This window comes from Hyperolius riggenbachi, chromosome 8 (genome assembly GCF_040937935.1).
Source record: "Hyperolius riggenbachi isolate aHypRig1 chromosome 8, aHypRig1.pri, whole genome shotgun sequence".
Classification (NCBI taxonomy): domain Eukaryota; kingdom Metazoa; phylum Chordata; class Amphibia; order Anura; family Hyperoliidae; genus Hyperolius; species Hyperolius riggenbachi.
Window position 1 is genome coordinate 37,112,459 of NC_090653.1, and position 22,795 is coordinate 37,135,253.

The 22,795-nt window shown below is 47.4% G+C and overlaps 1 protein-coding gene across 2 annotated transcripts in view; it reads left to right on the forward strand.

Moving 5' to 3' along the window:
- LOC137528726 (class I histocompatibility antigen, F10 alpha chain-like) overlaps positions 1–22,795 on the forward strand; it is a 116,134-nt gene that overhangs the window by 21,050 nt on the left and 72,289 nt on the right. The gene's annotated exons all lie outside the window — the stretch shown is intronic.

Genomic DNA, 22,795 nt, shown 5'->3' on the forward strand with positions numbered 1-22,795 from the left:
TATGTTACATCTAGACTAACTATGTACAGCATACATTATATCAGATTACAGAAGGAATAACATGTTTAGGAGTCCCAGTCAGCCTGGCGAGCTAGCGTGAAAGTCAAGAGCAGAAGCAGTGAGCTCTCGTAGCTCCCTGCACCTTTAATAGCGACTACGAAAGAGTTAAATATGACATCATTTTCGCCACCCCCTAGATCAGTCTATTGGTGGACCCACTCGTGGTGTCATCATACCCGCCTACTCGATTAATATTTAATGTCACCTTTCCTTTACTTACAGGAATGTGGATGTTTTGTAAACATGGCCAATGTTTTCTGTTCTGGTGGTGGTACATGCCCAGGTCAGAGAGACCCCCGCGGCCTTGTTCAGAACAGCTTCTTGGTATGTTCTAGTTCTGCTGACAGAACTGCAGATTTTCTCTCTTCAGAGAAAATCCCCTTAAAGGACAGGTCTGCTCATCAAGCCTTTTTGACTAACTCAGTCCAAATAACTGAGGCCTACTTAAATTATAACATTCCCCCCTAAAACGGCTTGACCCGCAGATCCCAGCGTCTGAACCTCCCAGTACCTGGTTTCTTTTCTTTTATGTTTCACTTTTGGATGTTCGTGCTCACACAACTTCTCTGCTCTGGGCGGTTACCCCTGGAAGAGAGAGAACAAGACCTCTTGGTCTTCCTGTAACCAGGCTCTCTGGGGAAGCCCAACTTCTAAGTCCCTCAACACCACATGCTCAGCATTTGCGTCACTTGCGTATCACTCACAAACTTGCATGACCACAGAAAAGTGAAACTCATTTGGTTGTTACAAAACGGAGCAGTGCCAGGTGCCTTCTAAAAGAGCGCCTTTATACAATCAGCTCCTAGGTACTACTAAACCTATACCCGTAACCCTGTATATCCCTTAATTTAAAAATATTGGTTCAGGAGATTGTTTATGAGGCACCAATCTCTGGACCAGGTTAATTTGTTTTACGTACTTTTTAACACGCAACCTCACCTGGATAATGATGCCTAACGTTGTCATCCCCATCCAGACGACCAGTGGGTGTAGAACGAACTTTGGAACTGCAGAGGCCCAGTCCGAGTGTCCCTGGAACATCACCGGAACCTTTGTCCACCAGGTCAGACTGGCACTCACCTGCTCATTTTTGTGTTCTACCTCGTGAAGATCACCTGTATCATGGTGAAATCTTACCTCTAACTTAGTGTACTGTTTGTTTAACCTTTGTAACAAAATGTGGTCGTCTTGGATCAAACCCTGTTCCCCTTTGTCCCATGTCGTGTTCTCTTTCAGGACGGGAACTACCCGTGAAACTTTGACCTTTAGAAACAAACCCTTTCTCTTAACAATTTGAGAAACAACGTCATCCAACCTGGATGACAGGATCCATATGGGATCTCCACTCACACAATGTTCCCCTTGGAAACTCCCCCTTATCGGAACAATTATGAGAATATACCTTGAATGTATCATTAGAACTTATGTTAAAAAACCAAACCTTTCCTTCCGCCACCGGAACTATCGGTTGGGCTTCAGGGTGGATCTTTTGAATGGTAGCCTCGCACTCTGCGTTATTGAGCCTGCAGGCTTCTTCACTAAATTTGACTTGCCCCGGCCAACGCAGGTACTTCTGCAAGAATTGCCCGCATGAGGACAACTCTACTTGCTTCACCTCCCCGTCTAGCACCAAAAAAGGTTGACCTCTCAGGTCCTTGTGTGAGGCACGGGTTGAGGTGGGAACTAAGGAAGTGGCGGTGCCTAAAGGACTCTTGCACCGTTTCCCTTTGTTCACCCAAACATCTCGAAGCTGCCATGCAAAAGATCCTTCTCCAGGAAAAGTAATATACCTCCCCTTGTCCAATCTCTCGCTGACAAAATATGTCCCCAGCTGTCCTGATTGGACCTCTTCCCCCCTTATGTGCTGAGGCACACTATGTACCTGAGGTCGGGAAGACTGTACTCTCGGCAATCGTTCGATTAAGAGTACCTCTTCACTTACCCAACTATCATGAGGATAAGCTGTTGCATATGGACTGTGTAATATCGTCCCCTGTTGTGACCCGTGTGGTGTGAATGGGGTTCCCTGTGTGGGCTTTCCCCCCCCGGGACCGCTCTCCCCACCCTCTTTGTCACCTGGCGATGTGGCTTTATCTCGATTTTTACTTCTTGTTTCGAGAACCACAAACCCTCGGCTTTCCAGCCTTTACGTGTGTATCGTGGTTTCAGAGGCACTCTCTGTTGGTAGCTCCAGAGTGTGATGTTGTCCCCTGCGTCTCTCTGGTAAGAGAATTGACGCCTCCTGCTCGTTCCTCTCCAATCTGGAACCATCTCACTCTGCATAACCAAGACAAGGTACCTCTGAATCACACACTCCACCTCTTGCATGTACCCATTGTACTGCAATGTACCTTTTAACAAACCTTTGGATCGGTGCATCGATTCTGGGAGTGTGACATTAAATAGCAGATTTACACTGCCATTCAATTCCCACTGCCCGCACACCTGACCCTTCAGACCTTTCACCCACATTGTGCCATGAAATTTGCTTTCTCCTGGCACAAGTGCTCTTTCCCTCCATCCCTGCTTGGTCCATCTGTGCCAATCAGAGGGAGGTGTGAAAGGATCAGCACCTTTGTCCCCCAACATCAACATGTTTGGGCCTTGCATTCTCATTAACCCCTTATTATACATGAGAATGTCCTCTCTTCATTCTCCTAGGACGGAATGGCAACCTAGGATCACTATCAGCACGGTACTCTTCACTATAAAAGCACCACCTTGGGAAAGAAAAACATTAGCAATTTGCACTATGCTTTGCTCAGTCAGTTTTTTTAGACGTTTTCCGATCTCAGGAACCTCGGTTTTTAGTCTCTTTCCAATTTCAGGAATCTCGCTTTTTAGTCTCTCTCCAATTTCAGGAATCTCGCTTTTTAGTCTCTTTCCAATCTCAGGAATCTCGCTGTTCTCCAAGCTTAGATTGGCATCTGGAACCTTTCGCTTATCCGACTGACATCTCCAGCTTTGCTGCCAGCACTGCAGCTGTCTCAATTCCATATTGCCAAACACCTGAAATCGAAATACAAACAAATCAATTCTTATTAATGATTTGGGATTCGCCCTGCGGCTTGTACTCTGTACACTTTAAAATGATCAATATATACCGTAATTGATCTCGTTTTATGGTTCTCATGAACTCTGTTTACTCTTATTGGTAGATTGGAGTTAAACTTCACCCCCCTACCTCAGTACTATCCTCAGTACTTACCTGATTAAAATATGCTCCCGCGGACTTCACCTTTGGAAGCTCGCTTCCCCTTTGGAAGCTCTCACCTCATTGCAGCTCACTCCACATCCCCCCCTATCTGTCCATGCGCGGCCGTCGCATGCACAGATTACGGATGCCACACCTGTTGCTGCTTTGCAGGTGAGCCTGCAATGCTCTTCCTCATCATCGCATTTACTTATCCAGAACTTCATTGCGATACCAGCTCTGCTAGAAGTTCTGTGTGCTGTACCCTCTGACCAATGTTTGCCGTGCCACCACTCCCAGACTTCACAAAAACCGTCTGCCTCCCTGTAGGAAGGAGCACTTTGCACTTAAACTACACAGGGTGCAGGGCTAAGCATACCAGCGTCACATGCCTGTATGCAGATCCCTGAATGCCCACTTGGGAGGTAGTCACCTGGCAAACACCGTACTGATACACTGTCACTCTGTAAACGGCAATTCTATCATCTGTATAATTGCCCCATGAACTGCTGTCAGTCCTTGTTCTTTGTGCTACAATTGACAGGAGCTGGAAAAAACATATTTGACCAATCAGTGGATGAAAAAAAAAAAACGCACAAAAAAAACAGCCCAGCATAGACCTCTCAGTCAAGCTCTGGCCCTGTCCACGACAAAAACCGGAAAAAACGTTACCGCTCTGCAGCAGCAGCGACGGAAACCCGGAATTGGTCAACTCCCTTATTTCCAACTCCGGCACCCTCCTGATGCACTGTCCCCCCCTATACTCTATTGGGAACTCCTGCTGCACCACCCATTAAGGTGCCCCACTTACAGGACAAATCCCGTCAGCAACTCAGTACAGACACTTTCCTGCTCTGCACTGCTTCTTGTGTCCCTGCCCCTAGCTGGGACACTTTTCCTATCCGTGCTCCAGCTAATCGTACAGTAATAGCTTGTTGCACGTATCCTGGCATTCCTCTCCACGGACTCAGGGAAAACCTCTGGGGAAATACTTTGAGACCCGAGACACACAGTAACATGTCTCTGTATTTCTACCCCCCTCCCTTTCAGCTGCTCTGCCCGGAGCCGCGAGCACAGCCTGACGTGACGTGGATCCCCCAGCCCCTCCTCCCCCCCCTGCCATGACGTGTGGGGGCCATGACTCTCGGGGGCGGGCTCTCTCCACTGCCGCCATTTTGAGTCCTGGACTGCCAGCTAAGATGGCTGCTCCCATAGCAGCCTCTCGTTTCCTATAACCTAGGAAAGAAAACAAAATGCACACAGAACAAACATTGTTATGCACACACAGATCAGCCTCCGCATTCCTTCACGTCTCAGCTGTAATCCGAACTGCAATCAGACATACGGATCCCCAGAGACGCGGGAATCTTTCTCACTCTACACAAATCATCTGCAGTTTATCTCCGCCATAACTCAGATCAGAACTACTCCAGCGCGCAGCGTAACTCTAAACCACATTAACAGCTAGTACTACGGAGACGAACATTTATCAGTCAGACATGACTAAACAACAGACGAGCTGGCTACACAACATGACAGCATGTTAGCATCTCTGACTGGAAATGCATGGAGAAAAAACAAACAAAAACCTCCCTCAGCTGCAACTATAACTTACTTAGAAAAAAAAACCCAGCTCACCGAGAAAACTTACTGCTAAGTTTCACAACTGTTCTCTCCTGTCTACTCTGCTTCCTGACAAAAGAAAAAAACATACTGCAACAGCTAACACGTGCATTAACTCCTATTAAAACCTCACAAACAGAAAGACACTCGCTTTCCTCTTCTCTTCCTCTATCCCCTCTCCCGTCTACTCAGCTATCTCTCTCTCTTTCTCCTCTCCCCTCCACCTCCTCTACAGCCGCCCCCCCTTATCTCTTCCGCGGGCAGCTCTCTGCTAAGCGAAAACACAGCTGGCATCACTCCCAGTCTCTGGACGGGGAGAAAAAAACAAAACCAATACAGAAGAAGGAACACCACAAAAAAAAAAAATGAAGCACGCAGCCTCCACGCTGCAATTAACACAGACTGTACACCTTAACACATTATACTCTCCTGGTTACAACACCAAATACAGATAACGCCATACAACAACGCAAACAAACTTGCCTGAGCAGCAGATTCTTGGCACTTCATCAGCATTCCCGCAACTCCACCTGCGAAACTTCCATGGACTCCGGAACCTTCTGAGCGTTTAAACACCGTCATCTCCGTCCCCACACTGGACTGGCTCAGTGGATCTACATCTCCCACAGCGAGTTGCAAGCTGGCCTCGGAGCGTCCCGTCAGACCCATATTTTGGCTAGTGACTGCCGTGCACAATGCAGTCACAGTGTAACGTCCAAGAGTTTCGCCGCTGATTCTCGAACTGCCGCCGTGTGCTTGGCTCCCGCACACTCCCACACTTATCAGTATCAGCTTGATAAGCTTTACCGTCTGCGTCCGTCTATTCCGCTTATATTGCTGTGGAATCTCTTGAAACCTCCTTCGGCCCCGGCCCCGTCTGCCTGTTTTGCTAGGCAGGGAAAGGGTTTCAGGCACCACTGTTGGAACCTGTTCTTATCACCTTGCTTCGACACCATCGTCTCACAGACTGTGAGATCACTTGACTCTCCACACCGCAAACAGGATATAGACTTTCTCAGGCTTTTTCCAATGTTTACGTTATTTATTCAGGAAACAGGAATACAGACAGATACATTCATCTCCTGGCAAAGCAGACTTCCATGTTGCGTTACAGCTACTTGAATATCTATCCTACTGAAGATACCCAGGTCTTCTTGTATCTACTCTATGTTACATCTAGACTAACTATGTACAGCATACATTATATCAGATTACAGAAGGAATAACATGTTTAGGAGTCCCAGTCAGCCTGGCGAGCTAGCGTGAAAGTCAAGAGCAGAAGCAGTGAGCTCTCGTAGCTCCCTGCACCTTTAATAGCGACTACGAAAGAGTTAAATATGACATCATTTTCGCCACCCCCTAGATCAGTCTATTGGTGGACCCACTCGTGGTGTCATCATACCCGCCTACTCGATTAATATTTAATGTCACCTTTCCTTTACTTACAGGAATGTGGATGTTTTGTAAACATGGCCAATGTTTTCTGTTCTGGTGGTGGTACATGCCCAGGTCAGAGAGACCCGCGGCCTTGTTCAGAACAGCTTCTTGGTATGTTCTAGTTCTGCTGACAGAACTGCAGATTTTCTCTCTTCAGAGAAAATCCCCTTAAAGGACAGGTCTGCTCATCAAGCCTTTTTGACTAACTCAGTCCAAATAACTGAGGCCTACTTAAATTATAACATTCCTCACTCAGTGATGTCAGGTAATGTGTGACTTCCTTCTCAACTTTCCATGGCATTGTTAAAAAGCTTACTTTTTGTTTTTAAATTACATTTTCTACTTGCTGTGTACTTGTTCAGTACCGCTACAATGAGAATCCTGTGGAGGCGGGCAAGTCTGCCATTGTGACCCCGGGTAATGGCCGGGGAATGAGGGGTTTGAATCCGGTGTGGAGCCTGAGCAACGGCTACCACTACACATCCAAGGAGGGCAGCAGGCAGGCATGCACGCCCGCCCCGAGGTAGTGACCAAAAATAACAATACAGGAGGAGGACTTTCGAGGGCCCTGCTGTGTATTTGAAATGAATGTACTTTAAATCCTTTAACGATAACCAGTTATGGCGGGCAAAGATGACACCACATTCCTTTCACGAGAATCATATGGAGGCGAGCAAGTCTGCCATTTGTGACCCCGGGTAATGGCCGGGGAATGAGGGGTTTGAATCCGGTGTGGAGCCTGAGCAACGGCTACCACTGCACATTCAGGCAAGGAGGGCAGCAGGCAGGCAGGCATGCACGCCCGCCCTGAGGTAGTGACCAAAAATAACAATACAGGACTCAGGAGGACCTTTTGCGTCCCTAATTGTCATGAATCAACTTTAAATCCTTTAACGGGAATCCGTTATGGCGGGCAAAGATGACACCACATTCCTTTCACGAGAATCATATGGAGGCGGGCAAGTCTGCCATTTGTGCGTGACCCCGGGTAATGGCCGGGGAATGAGGGATGGAATCCGGTGTGGAGCCTGAGCAACGCCTACCACTGCACATCCAAGGAGGGCAGCAGGCAGGCATGCAATACAGGACTTTGAGGCCCTAATTGTAATGAATCAACTTTAAATCCTTTTAACGGGAATCCGTTATGGAGGGCAAGTCTGCCATTGTCACCGTGGGGATTGAAGGTTGGATTCCGGCCCGAAGTGGGAGCCTGCTGAGACCCATGCTGTAGCTGCCCTGACCGTGCTTTGCAGACCAGGCATCTGTGGTCAGATGGACCCTTGACCCAGCGGAAGACAAACCAAGTCGAAAGCATTTGCCAAGAATGTTTTACGGAGGGCAAGTTTTTTTGCCCTTTTTTTAAATTGTTTGAAAATGATAGATGGTTGTATTTTTAAATTGTTTGAAAGTTTAGATGGTTGTATTTTTAAATTGTTTGAAAGTTTAGATGGTTGTATTTTTAAATTGTTTGAAAGTGTAGATGGTTGTATTGCGTTCCGGAGTTGGAGCCTGATCAACGGCTACCACCACACATCCAGGCAAGGAGGGAGGCAGGCAGGCATGCACGCCCGCCCCGAGGTAGTGATCAAAAATAACAATACAGGACTCAGGAGGACCTTTTGCGGCCCTAATTGTAATGAATCAACTTTAAATCCTTTAACGGGAATCCGTTATGGAGGGCAAGTCTGATGGTGCCTTCACTGCGATTCACCAGGTTGGTCTCCGGCGAGAATCCTTTATGGAGGGCAAGTCTGCCATTGTCACCGCGGGGAATGAAGGTTGGATTCCGGCCGAAGTGGGAGCCTGCTGAAACCCATGCTGTAGCTGCCCTGACCGTGCTTTGCAGACCAGGCATCTGTGGTCAGATGAACCCTTGACCCAGCGGGAGACAAACCAAGTCGAAAGCATTTGCCAAGAATGCTTTACGGAGGACAAGTTTTTTTACCCTTTTTTTAAATTGTTTGAAAATGATAGATGGTTGTATTTTTAAATTGTTTGAAAGTTTAGATGGTTGTATTTTTAAATTGTTTAAAAGTGTATCCATTCAAGTGCAAGTTATGCACTGACTGCCAGGTATAATGTGCAGTCACAGATGCAGCGAAAGCTATGCAGTGACTGCAATCAGCCATTTGTGTAGTGACGGCCGTGCTGGACTGGTGCGCACCATGACGAGAGTGCAGGCGATGGTGGCTTTTCAGCCCATATGCTCGCCCGGCTGATGTAGCTGAATGACAGAACAGTGACTGTCCAGCTGATCAAATTTGGTCTGACCACAATGAAGCAACGACCTTATTATCTTTTGTGTGCCACCCCCACCCAAGACACTCAAATAGCCGGCGGTCATTGCTTCATTGTGATGCGCAAGCCCCTTCACCGCGGCAAGGTAATGATCACGAAGGGGGATGGGCACATGTACACGCACCAGAAAAATTAGTGTAGTGGCCGCTGCTAGCAAATAAATTAAATTAAAATTAAAAATTCAGGAATCCGCCTAGAGTCCTGGACCCTGTTGGTGGTGGCAGAGAAGGCAGTCAAGCGGCCTGCAGGCAGAGATGCTGTGTGTGGGGACTGACTTAGTCTTCGGTCGTGCAGTAGCCCTCCGTGATCCATTCCTCATTCATTTTGATAAAGGTCAGGTACTGAACACTGTCGTGACTTAGGCGACTTCTCTTCTCAGTAACTATGCCTCCAGCTGCACTGAAGGTCCATTCTGACAGGACGCTTGCGGCAGGGCAAGAGAGAAGTTGTATGGCAAATTGGGACAGCTCTGGCCACAGGTCAAGCCTGCGCAACCAGTAGTCCAAGGGTTCATCGTCGCTTTTCGCAGAGTCTACATCCACACTCAAGGCCAGGTAGTCGGCTACCTGCCGGTCCAGGCGTTGGTGGAAGGTGGATTCAGAAGGATTATGGCGAGGAGTTGGACTAAAGAACGTCCGCATGTCCGACATCACCCTGAGATCGCTGGAGTGTCCTGTCCTTGCCTGCGTGGACTTGGGAGGAGGAGGGTTACTGCCAGTGGTACCTTGATTGCGTTGTGCAGCCACATCACCCTTAAATGCATTGTAAAGCATCATCGACAGCTTGTTCTGCAAGTGCTGCATCCTTTCCGCCTTTTGTTGAGTTGCTAAGAGGTCCGCCACTTTGTGCCTGTACCGAGGGTCTAGTAGCGTGGCCACCCAGTACAGGTCATTCGCCTTGAGTTTTTTGATACGGGGGTCCCTCAACAGGCTGGACAACATGAAAGAGGACATCTGCACAAAGCTGGATGCAGACGTACTCTCCATCTCCTCTTGCTCTTCCTCAGTGACGGGACGCAACTCCTCTTCCTCCCCCCAGCCACGAACAATACCACGGGAACGTGGAGCAGCAGAAGCCCCCTGTGATGGCTGCCACGTAGGCCTGAACGATTTTAGGAAAAAATTGAATTGAGCGATTTCTGTCCGAAATTGCGATTTCGATTCGATTCACGATTTCCTTCAAATCAAGCTTTGTTCCCCCCACTGTGCCTCTTTGTTCCCCCTCTGTCCCCCTGTCGCTCCTTGTGCCCCCTTTGCCTCTTCATGCCTACTTTGGGTCTCTCTCTTGCCCCCTTTGTGCCTCTGTGCCTACTCTGTGTCTCTCTCTGTGCCCCAAGCTGCATCAGTTCTGGACATAGCTTCCAGCACGAGTCCAGCAATGCCCGTCTATCCACTTCACCTTCTGCAGGCTCTAATGCACAGAATACTTCCTGTATGTCATGTGACATAGAGGAACCCAGAGTTTTGCCAAGCACAAGAGCCAGCAGAGGGCGATAGAGGACGGAAGGTATGTCCAACGCTGCGGGCCGCACGCACTGGGACGTTGGGAAAGTTTGAAGGCGCTTCTTCAAACTTCCCCATGTGGAAATGACGTGATCGCGGTAATTGCCGCTTTGACGATTCTGAAATTGTGATCTTGGTGATCACGATTTCGATTTAAATTCGATTTATCTTTCAGTCCTACTGCCGCGGTTGTTCTCCTTCTGCCGCCTCTTCCTCCTCCACAGAAACACCTTCCTCATCATCACCATCATCAGAGTCTGACTCCTCTCCTTCCCCACACGACTCCTCTTCTTCCTCCTACTCCCCCCTCTGTGCTGCCGCCGGTGTTGTGGAAACATCGGGTTCGTGTGTAAATGGCTCCCATGACTCCTGCTGCCCTAACTCTTCTTGTTCACACTCCTCCACAGCTGTATCCACCACTCTACGCACGGCATGCTCCAGGAAGTAAGCGTAGGGGATCAAGTCGCTGATGGTGCCCTCATCGCGACTCACCAGTTTGGTCACCTCCTCAAAGGGCTCCATGACCCTGCATGCATTTCGCATCAGTGTCCAGTTGTTGGGCCAGAACATCCACATCCTCCCAGATTGTGTCCTTGTACTGTAATTATACAGGTACTGGGTGACTGCTTTTTCCTGGTCTAGCAGGCGAGAGAACATCAGCAGGGTGGAATTCCAGCGAGTCGGGCTATCGCAAATCAGGCGTCTCACCGGCAAGTTGATTCTACGCTGAATGTCCGCAAAGCATGCCATGCCCTTGTAAGAGCGCCTGAAATGGCCACACAACTTCCTGGCCTGCTTCAGGACGTCCTCTAAGCCTGGGTACTTGGACACAAATCTTTGCACGACCAGATTAAGCACATGTGCCATGCAGGGTATGTGTGTCAGCTTTCCCAAATTCAACGCAGCAATGAGATTGCTGCCGTTGTCACACACCACGTTGCCGATGTCAAGCTTGTGCGGGGTCAGCCATTGCTCCACCTGTTTGTTAAGAGCAGCCAGGAGAGCTGCTCCAGTGTGACTCTCCGCTTTCAGGCAAGACATGTCTAGCACTGCGTGACACCGTCGTACCTGGCATGCAGCATAGGCCCTGGGGTGCTGGGGCTGTGTAGCTGGAGAGAAGATGGCGGCACCAGCCGAGGAGGAGGAGGAGGATGATGACGACAGCGAAGCGGTGGTAGCAGGTGGAGAGGAGGTGGCTGGAGGCCTGCCTGCAAGCCGTGGAGGTGTGACAAGTCGGTCCTCTGCGCAGCCACTTACTCCCTGCTTGCTGCCATCGGTTACCAGGTTGACCCAATGGGCTGTGTATGTAATGTAGTGGCCCTGCCCGTGCTTGGCAGACCAGGCATCTGTGGTCAGGTGGACCCTTGACCCAACGCTGTGTGCCAGAGATGACACCACTTGCCTCTCAACTGCACGGTAGAGTTTGGGTATGGCCTTTTGTGAAAAATAATTGCGGCCTGGTATCTTCCACTGTGGTGTACCAATGGCCACAAACTTACGGAAAGCATCCGACTCCACCAGCTTGTATGGTAATAGCTGGCGAGCTAATAGTTCCGCCACGCCAGCTGTCAGACGCCGGGCAAAAGGGTGACTGGCAGACATTTGCTTCTTCCGCTCAAATACTTCCTACACGGACAGCTGGGTACTGCTGTGGGCAGAGGAGAAGGAACCGCTGAAGGGAAGAGGCGGTGTGGAGGAGGGTGGCTGTGAAGGTGCAAGGGAGAAAGTGGATGAAGACGATGCACCTGAAGGAGGAAGAGGAGAAGGAGGGTGGCTTGTCTTTTGAGGGGTGCTGCTTTTCCTCAGGTGTTCTTGCCATAGCCTTCTCTCCAGGTGCCTTCGTAGGCACTTGTCCTTACGTGAGACTTGGCCTTTCCACGGCTCAATTTTTGCTGGCAGAGACAACAGATGGCTTTGCTCCGATCTGAGACACACACGTGAAAAAATTTCCAAACCGCTGAGCCCCCCCTGGGGTGATGGCGCTACGGTGGCATCAGCAGCTGACGTTGAAGGGCATGTGTGCTGGCTAGCCATAGCTGGCGATACATGGTGCCGGACACTGCCCCCAGCTGTTTCTGAGGACAAGCTCCCTCTGCTTCTATCATGGAGTCGTCTCCTCCTACTCCTCTCTGACTCCTCCTCTGAACTGTCCCCCTGGTCATCTCCTCTACCGGGAAAATATGTGGTATCCGTATAATCGTCATTATAATCCTCCTGGCCAGCTGCGCTTTCCTCAGACACCTCCTCAAGTGCACCAACTTCAGGTGGTCCACCATCATCCCCATCCACACACGTTACGTCCATACTATCGCCACCTAACTCAGATGTATGAGGTGGTGTACCTGCGCCTTCTTGTTGTTGTGGCAGTAGTGGCTGGGAATCAGTGATTTCACCACCACCACCAAATAACTCCTGCGAAGTGTCGAATGCAGTGGATGTGGTGCTTGTTGTAGCGCTGGTGGCTGCAGGAGATGAGGTGTTCTGTGTTAAATACTCAATCACCTCCTCACGATTTTGGGAAGTGATGGCACGTGCCTTCTTCTGAGCACTGTATTTTGGGCCAGGTCCGCACGAAATCACAGCAACACCACCTCGCTCAGACCTGCCGGTGCCTGGTGGCCTTCCTCTGGGTCTGCCTCTACCTCTTCCTCTACCTGGTTTGTCCATTTTGTCCATCTCGGGGGGATGCTAGGTATATGCAGTGAGCTGGGTTCACTGAACAGTAAAGGTACTTGGATGCAGTGAGGTGGGTTCACTCAACACAACAGGTAGTAGGATGCAGTGAGCTGGGTTCACTCAACACAACAGGTAGTAGGATGCAGTGAGCTGGGTTCACTGAACAGTAAAGGTACTAGGATGCAGTGAGGTGGGTTCACTCAACACAAAGCTAGGTATATGCAGTGATGAGGTGGGTTAAGTAAACACAACAGGTACTGGGTATATGCAGTACTGGGTAGTACAATGTGCAGCTCCCTGTCACACACACAAGCAGTCAGTCACTGAATGTGCTGGGCTGCTGGCAGTGGCACACACACACTATGAATTAGCAAGGCTGTGCATACAACAAAAGTGTCAGTTTGACACACAGTAAAAAAAATAAAGTACAGGATGAGCTCTGAAAAGAGCTAGGGTGCTATAAAAGCAATAACAATCAGCCAGGAGCAAACTAAGCAGCCAAGAACCTAACTAATCTGTCCCTAGAAGAACAAGTCTGCAGCAGCTCGCCCTAGTCTGTCTAATAGCAGGCACACGAGTGAGTGTAATGGCCGCCGGACCCTGCCTTATATAAGGCTGGGGGGGGGGGGGGGGGGGGCTCCAGGGCTTACTGTAGCCTGAATGGCTACAATGTGCCTGCTGACTGTAATGCAGAGGGTCAAAGTTCACCAAACTGGTGAGGCGAACGCGAACCCCCAATGTTCGCCTGGAACCGTTCGCCGGCGAACCGTTCGCTACATCTCTACACCCATCCTGTTCTTGTCCAACCCCTCAGTCAAACTTGAGAACCCTAGTTGGTTCTTGAGTCACAAAGTTTGCCCACCCTTGCTTCAGCCACTGGCATAACTCTGGGGTAGAAGCCACGATTACATGGGGTTTTGCAGGGAGAAGGGACCTGGACTCCTTCCTTCCTCCACCAGGGTCCCCTCCTGTGCTCCCCTAGCTGTGTCCTGTCATCCAGACCCACAGATCAGCTCAGCAGAGGTGACAGCTAGGGCTTACCAGTTTCACCATCAGATCTCGCTGGCACTCCCAGTGCAGCTCCTAAGTGTTATGATCACTTCTGCAGCATGTACTGCTGGCTGCAGTTTTACTGAAGACAAGCAGTTTTTGATTTCTTTGCGCGCATTTGCTCGCATAGTTTTGCGTGCGCTTACACTGAGCGTTGATTCCATCTGCAGTCGCTCTGAAGTTAATGACAGGTTAATATGCTTTTGTGAAAACAAACTTTGGCCTCAATTCACTAAGCTTATCTCCTGTCTTTAATAACTCTTCTAGAGTAGTTACCATGGTGATAAGGCATGTAGTATTCAGGAAACATTTTACCTCAGGCAAACCTAAAGTTAACTCTTCTGTCTTTAAGTTAACTCTTCAATCCTTAAAATAACTCCAGAGTTAAAGACAGGCTGTTTGTTAACTGCATGTGAAAATAACTACAGAGGAGGTAAATTAACTACAGAGGAGGTAAATTAACTACAGAGGAGGTAAATTAACTACAGAGGAGGTAAAATAACTACAGAGGAGGTAACTTAACTACAGAGGAGGTAACTTAAGGAATGAAGAGATAAGATAACTCTCTCTTATGTGGAGGTAAGTTTTCTCTTGCCTTCTTATCTCCAGCATGATCTTAGTGAATTGAGGCCATTGTCTGCTGCAATGGAGTGGCAATCCCTTTCTTGCAGGCTGCATATTATTGTCTGCCTTTTCCTGCTTTCAGCCTGTTATTAATTACCATTCACCTGTGTGGGAATCTGCATGTCTGCTCCCATTGGATGACCTCAGTATAAAGAACTGCTTCCTGCAGTGCTCCATGGGCTATCATAGTCTCAGATTCAGTTTGTTACTCTGTCCGGCCCCCACCTCGTTCCTAGTCCGTGTGGACTGCGCTGACTCCTGCGAAGGGGTCAGCGAGTCCTCCTAGTTCTGCTCTTGTTATCAGAAGTTGTTACTTTGCTTGTCTTGCGTCATATATCGGTTCATCGCCAATATATACGCATACTAGCACGTTTGTTATTTTCTTTGTATTACGTGTATTTGTGTTACGTTAATACATCAGTGTCGCTGATGTATACGTACTTGAACTGTTTATATCCTGTGTTCAGTCAGTTAGTTTCCAGCACGTTTTGGTAGGTTGCGCGTATCGTGATCACCCGTGCTTAGCTAGTTCAGTCCTGTTCCTAGTCCTGCTCCAGTTCTTAGTCAGTGTTCCTTGCTTATGTCATATATCGGTTTATCGCCGATATATACATATGTCAATTAGTCGTTTGTAGTTCATTGATAGCTATAATCGTAATACGCTAGGAAATCATACCTATTGTATATTTGTGTGTTATTACGTCTGCCTTCTTGACTCTATTTCCCGACTATTCTGTCCTGTCCTTGTGAGGCACGCCACCGCTGCAATCGCATTGGCTGCCTCATTCCAGTCTGTCTTGTTATGGACGCTTGCAGTCACTTAAGCAGTGACTAAGTTAAGCAAGCGTTCATTCTGTTACCTGTCCTGATCTTCTGAGTTCTGGGTTATGTGCTCAGCGCTACCTTTTGCTGAGCCACTATAGTGAAAGGATTGTTTGTGGCTGTTCGGATCTACGCCTTCTCTGTGCGCCATATCTCCTGTTGGAGTCAGTCCTCTCCTCCACTAAACTGGGGATATCCTGGTTCCTTGTGCTAGCGTGTGTACCTCCTTAACGTCAGAATCCGCATTGTGTGCTGACCGTGGAGGATATACCACCAAGCGTAACACAAAGTGTCCTCTGGCCTCAACCTTCCACATGATCTATGTTTTCCTGCACATTACATGACTTCACGTGACATGTGGAGGACCGAGAAGAAGAAAGTATTGTAGAACTTCGGGCTCCTTCCCCTGTTCAAGTTGCCCAGTTATGAGTGCCTTCAAGTTCCCAGTGAACTGGGCAACTTGAAGAAGGGCAGGAGCCCGACCAGGCCCGGATTTCTGCAAAGGCCACAAAGGCCATGGCCTAGGGCGATAAAATCAGATAAGATCAGAAGGGCGGCATGACTTGGAGAGAGAAGAGGTCATATGTCAAAGTAAATCATCTCCCCTGTTCCCGCAGCCAGCCAGCGCCCTGCTCTGCACTAATAGATGAATTCCAGAGTTCCCCAATCCCTGCACCTCTCACTTCCTGATGTGTTATAACAATCAGGATCAATCATAACTGTTACCTGATGATTCAATTATCTATATGATCGACATACAGTACAAGTGTATGTGAGAAATACCAGGGATTTACATTACAAAGCAGATAAAACTAAGTTCCGCTGAGTTCTAATGCAGGCATTCACAAACATTTCTGCTAGTTTCTTTGCCTTCTTTTTTACAGCTGTGACACAGCACTGACCCCAGCAGTTGTAAATTACACTTTCTTATCTAGCCGTAATTTATTGTTTTTTTTTCTTCCTAGCCAGTGATCTCGTCTCTGCTTAAGTTAACTCTTTCCTGACTCATTTTCTGTCCTTCAGCTCTGACCATCTATGAGAACTGCTGCAGCCTGGAATAAAAATGCTGTTTGCTTCCCTTTCATTGCTAACCTGTCACTGTCACCTGAGCTGTTACTACCTCTATGCTAGTGTGTATGGTTTGGCATCCTTCTGCTTTCCTGTAGCAGTGAAGCATTGCACCATCTTAGCCATCAGCAAAAGCAGAGAGTTTTGAATCAGGATGATACCATTTATTGGCTTAAAAGAAAAAGAGTAATCGTTCTGCTAATAAGCCTTCTTCAGACTTTGTTCCCGTATACTGCCAATATGTTAGAGCACACCACCATATGTACATTCAGCATTCAAAAGAGATGCATAGATTTTTCAGCAAATATAAAATAAATAAAATAAAATAAAATTCAGATGCTTTAAAGTGGAGCTGAACTCTTGCACAGGACAGAAGGAAAACATGCAGAGACATGCACCCTGTATGTATTTAGAGATCCTTTCGAATTCTTCCACATCTGTGTCTAATCACAAATTTGATATCTTCCCTGTGTCACCTGACTGCCACAGCATATAAGCTTATTTTAAAGCACAAGATGTTAATATATCTGCTTCCATGAAAGTAGGAATTAGACACACTGTCTATTTATTGCAGGATTTGTATCAGCTGTAACAGACATGTTTTTTCTTTAAAGGTTATTATATTGCTGAGTATCTTTTACAGCAGAGAGGAAGTTCTGAGTTCAGGTCCACTAATTACAACCAAACATCCAAAGTAGGTCTTGACAGGATGTTTGCTACTTACCTGTTCTCTGCTTTGGATGGGCTTCTCTCCATTGCACTGCCCTGCTACCTGTCTGTGGCTCTGACTGCAGCCAGTCGCACAGAGGACAAAGAAGCAGCGCATGCTCTGGCCACTCGCACTCCCTGTAATTTCCTGCTCCTGCCCAGATGTGCACAGCAACCGAGGCTGGTACAGTGTTATGCATTCTTGACGAGTACCGGTCATACATCAGCGTCATTTCTCAAGTATGCATTCCCAGAACACTATCGGCTGCTGTGCACATTCGAGTAGGAGCGTAAATTTCCATCGTGAGAGGACAGAGCATCCACTGATTCTTTGTTCAATGAGGGGCACAGCAGCACAACTGAAATGAGCCCATTCAAACCAGTGATCACTAGTCAGATAGTTGGACAGAATGTTCTTTGGTGGTGGTGATGGGGGGGGGGGGGGGGGCTTGGTGACAGCAGGCCTAGGGCACTGGAAAGTACAAATCCGGCCCTGAGCCCGACACAGCGGACTGTTTTGCCTACAGTTGTCTTCAGGGCTGTGGAGTCGGTACAAAAATCTTCTGACTCTAAATCCGACTCCTCAGTTTCTGAAACCACGACTCCGGGTACCCAAAATTGCTCAGACTCCGACTCCTCGACTCCGATTCCTTAGTCTAATACTTAACAGGGCTGTGGATTTTGTACAAAAATCATGCGACTCCGACTCCTGACTCCCGACTCCGACTCCTCAGTTTCTGAAACCACGACTCCGACTCTGGGTGCCCAAAATTGCTCGACTCCGACGCCACAGCCCTGGTTGTCTTTAATTGTTTTCGTGTTTTTTTTTTAAAGTCAAAATTTTTATTGTTTTATGCAGAAAAAGAAGAACAACAGCAGGTGGTCCCCAGTTACAACATTCTGGGTCCAGCCCGCAAAAAACATAACATAACATAACATCAACTAAAACCTATCAACTAGTGAGCTGTCAGCGGGTGTGGTCCTCACCCCAGGTATCAAAAAACAAACTCTTAGTGTGGTGGAATAGATGGTATTACCATCCACTTAGTCTAGTGAGATATTGTAGTGTTTGAGCCACCTTGCCCAGACCTTATCAAACTTTTTAGGTATTTTCCTTTGTTCGTATACTTTCTTCAGTATCGGGAGTTCTTTTCTAACAAGGGTTTCCCAGTCCTGTATCACAGGGGGGAGGTCTTGATTCCACTTAAGTGTAATCGCCTTAATTGCATAAAATACTAGGTTTCTGAACAATAACCTTGCTGCTTCCGTTTTAATTGTGTCGTTAATAACACCTAATAGATAATGCCGAGGAGCATTTGGGATTATATGCGAGGGAAACATTTTTTGCGTTATGGAGTGCACTTGAGCCCAGAAGGGTAGCAACCGAGGACAGCGCCATAACATATGAAAAAAATCAGCCCCTTCATGGTTACATCTAGGACAAGCAGAGGGGTTTTCATTTTTAATTCTATGCATTCGGATGGGAGAGTAATATGCCCTATGGATTATTTTAAGCATTATAAATTTATCCCTGGCTGAGATTCTTGCCTTGATTGAGAAAGTTAGAGCTTCTTCCCAATCCTCCTGATCAAGGTCTGCATCAAGTGTTTGCCATTCAGCGAGCAGCTTGTCCATTTTAGGGGAGACTTGCGGTTTAAGGGCTTGATATAAGGCAGATAACGCCTTAGGTAGGTCCCCAGTGGCTGCTGTCAATTCCATTTGGGTGGATTCTAGCTTAATTGGTGTCATGATGCCTCCAAATTGGGCAGAAAAAGCATGCCGAATCTGGAGGAATCTAAAGAACCCCTTATTAGTGATACCATATAGTTCTTTCATTTGGTCAAATGTTATCAAGAGACCCCCCCTAATCAAATCCCGGAGTCTAGTAACTCCCAACCCGACCCAGAATCCAGGATCCGGGACCGTGAGAAAGTGCGGAAGTGCCTTATTATTCCAGATTGGGATGAATGGTGAGTATTGTGGTTCTAAGGATTGGGATTTTTGAGCCACTTCCCATACCTGTATGACTGTTTTCATTGGGCTAGTGAGTCTGGGAGAGCAGTTCCGGCCCCGAAAAGGAAGACTGGCCAAGGCATTGGTAGATCCCATTATTGCAGCTTCAATTCTGTTAGATGGGTTCTCGGTGGATTGAGAAAACCACCACCTCGAGGTAACCAGCACTGCCGCCCAATAGTATAATTTGAAGTTGGGTAAAGCTATCCCTCCTTCATCCTTAGCTAGTTGGAGTGTTTGTAATGCAATTCTAGCAGTTTTAGAGTTCCATAAACAAGAGGATATGTGTGAGTCTATTGCCTTAAAAACCGAGTTAGGAATCACCACCGGAGTATTACGAAAGTAATAATTAAATTTTGGAAGAAGATTCATTTTGACCGCATTGGCCTTCCCAATGAGCGTTAATGGCAAACCTTGCCAGGCTTTGCATTTAGTTTTGAGACTCTCCAAGGCCGGGAGTATATTTAGTTTTACATAATCTTTTAGGTCTGTTGTGAATCTTATTCCAAGGTATTTAATTTCCTTTGCGCAGATTAGTGAGCTCAGTGGTCCATCCAATGGTGGAATGGGGTCCAACGGTAATATAACTGACTTATTCCAGTTTATTTTTAACCCGGAGTATTTTCCGAAGGTGTCAATGGTGTTTAGAGATTCCACCAGGGAAGGACCCGGGTCCTCCAGGTACAGAAGGATATCATCGGCATATAATGATATAATTTCGGTTATATCCCCTACCCTTAATCCCTTAATTCCAACATTATTCCGTATCGTTATTGCCAGTGGCTCTATGGCCAATGCAAACAACGACGGAGACAAAGGGCAGCCCTGACGAGTGCCCCTCCCCAGAGTGAAGGGCGCGGAAATGTAATTCCCTGTTTTGATTTTGGCTATAGGTTTCTCATATAGTGCTTGCACCCAATTGATAAATTTAGGCCCGAAACCGAATCTATGGAGCACTTCCCACAAATATACCCATTCTACGGAGTCAAAGGCCTTCTCTGCGTCGAGAGAGGCCACCACTCTTGATCCCGTGTTGTCATGTTTTATTGCCAGATTAGTAGTAAGTCTTCTGATATTTATGTCAGTGCCCTTCCCAGGAATAAATCCTGATTGATCAGGATTGATTAATTTGGTTATTATGTTGTTCACTCTGAGGGAAAGAATTTTTGCTAGAATTTTATAATCCTGGTTGAGGAGAGAGATTGGGCGGTAGGAGGAGCACTCGTCAGGACTCTTACCCGGTTTGGGAATGACCACTATTAGGGCCTCTGCCATGGACTTAGGAAGTTTTTGGCCACTTTGGACCCCTTGAAACAGTGACAGCAATTTTAAAGATAATGATTGGGCATATTTCCGGTAATTGTTTTCGTGTTTGATACAATAAATCATGATTTAAACTTTGAAGTGGTGCAGAGTTCTACAATACTTTCTGCAGATACATCCGGGGTGCCCGGATTCTGGTTCTCTGCATGCTTCTCCCAATTGTCTTTTGGGATATGGCCGGTGAGTGTGTCCTCATTTAGTGAACACAGAGAAGAAGGCAGAGGACACCTAGTGGCTGCAGCGGGAGCGCCAGAGAGACCAGATGGTGAAACTGGTAAGCCTTGGCTGTCACCTCTGCTGAGCTGATCTGTGGGTCTGGATGACAGGACACAGCCAAGGGAGCATGGGAGGGGGTCCTGATGGAGGAAGGAAGAAGTCCTGGCCCCCTCTCCCCACTGGGTGATTGTGGGGGCTACTACCCCATAGTTATGCCAGTGGCTACAACAAGGGTGGGCAAACGTTTTGACTCGAGGGCCACATGGGGTTCTCAAGTTTGACCGAGGGGTCAAACCTCTTCCCGACGGACCCTCATGCAATTGCGGGGGCTGCTTCTTATAGTTAAACCATTGAATACAAGAATCATGTGGGTAGAAGAGCAGCTGCTGCAAGAATTCTTCTGTGCACCATAAAATGTGGAACGTGAAGCAGCCCATTTATTATCATCAGAGCTAATGGGTATTTGTGTGCAGGAAACGTGGAATACACACAGTGTGACTGGGGGACCTTACAGCATCATCACTATCCCTCCTCCCACCACACAGCTTATATGGGGTATAATGTGATAGATGGCACTATATAGTGTACAGTGGGATGCGAAAGTTTGGGCTACCTTTTTAATCATCATTATTTTCCTGTATAAATCGTTGGTTGTTACGATAAAAAATATCAGTTAAATATATCATATAGGAGACACACACAGTGATATTTGAGAAGTGAAATTAAGTTTTTTTGGATTTACAGAAAGTCTGCAATAATTGTTTAAACAAAATTAGGCAGGTGCATACATTTGGGCACCACAAAAAAAGAAATGAAATCAATATTTAGTAGATCGTCCTTTTGCAGAAATGACAGCCTCTAAATGCTTCCTGTAGGTTCCAATGAGAGTCCGGATTCTGGTTGAAGGTATTTTGGACCATTCCTCTTTACAAAACATCTCTAGTTCATTCAGGTTTGATGGCTTCCGAGCATGAACAGCTCTCTTTAACTCACACAACAGATTTTCAATTATATTCAGGTCTGGGGACTGAGATGGCCATTCCAGAACGTTGTACTTGTTCCTCTGCATGAATGCCTTAGTGGTTTTTGAGCAGTGTTTTGGGTCGTTGTCTTGTTGAAAGATCCAGCCCTGGCACAGCTTCAGCTTTGTCACTGATTCCTGGACTTAATGTGCAAGGCATGCAGACTGAAGTAGGGTGGACAATAACCCCCCAGAGCCCTACTGAGGCAAGTATCAACAGAGTTCAAGAGTTCACAAGTGTTAAACTGTAGTAATACCCTGGTGATGAGGATGTAGCCCACAATGGCTGCAGGTAGCTGCGTGACAGAGGATCTTAGTAACAGGCAAGCTCAGTCCAGGCAGCAGGCAAGGGTGTCCAGGTGACAAGCAGAGGTCGGTCCAGGCAGCAGGCAAGAGTATCCAGGTAACAAGCAGAGGTCGATCCAGGCAGCAGGCAAGAGTATCCAGGTAACAAGCAAAGGTCGGGTACAAGCTAAGGGTCAATTCCAGATAACAACAATATAGCAAGAGTGTGCACCCAGCAACTAGCCACAGCTATGCTATCACGGGCGATGACTGGGAGCACTCAGAGCGTTTAAAATCAACTCCCATCCAATCAGTGGCCGGCCACACTCCGCACATCCAATCAAACAGCAGTTCACCCTGCCTGAGTGGCAACTGTAAGATCAGCTGACACCGTGCTGTTTACCTTTGCGGAGGGTGTACTCAAAACGTGTCCCCTGCCTATCAGGAAGTGCGGCCTGTGTCCCAGCCTGCACGTCATCAGCGGGAAACAAGGCCGAGACCCGGAAGTGGAGCTCTCAGCCCTCCTCTCTGTGCAATCTGCACCAGTCACAGATAAGTTCCTTACAATACTACACTATATTGGGCTCTCGGTTCCATTCTTCATTTTAATCTTTGTCTTCAGGTCATTTGAGAGTTGTTTTGAGATTCCCATGTTGCTTCTCTTCAGAGAAAATTAAAAGAGGAGGGAAACTTACAATTGACCCCTTTGAATACTCTTTCTCTTAATTGGATTCATCCTTGTATGTAGGTCAGGGGTTACTGAGCTAACCAAGCCAATTTGAGTTCCAATAATTAGTTCTAAAGGTTTTGAAATCAATAAAATGACAACAGTGCCCACATTTATACACCTGCCTAATTTTATTGAAACAATTATTG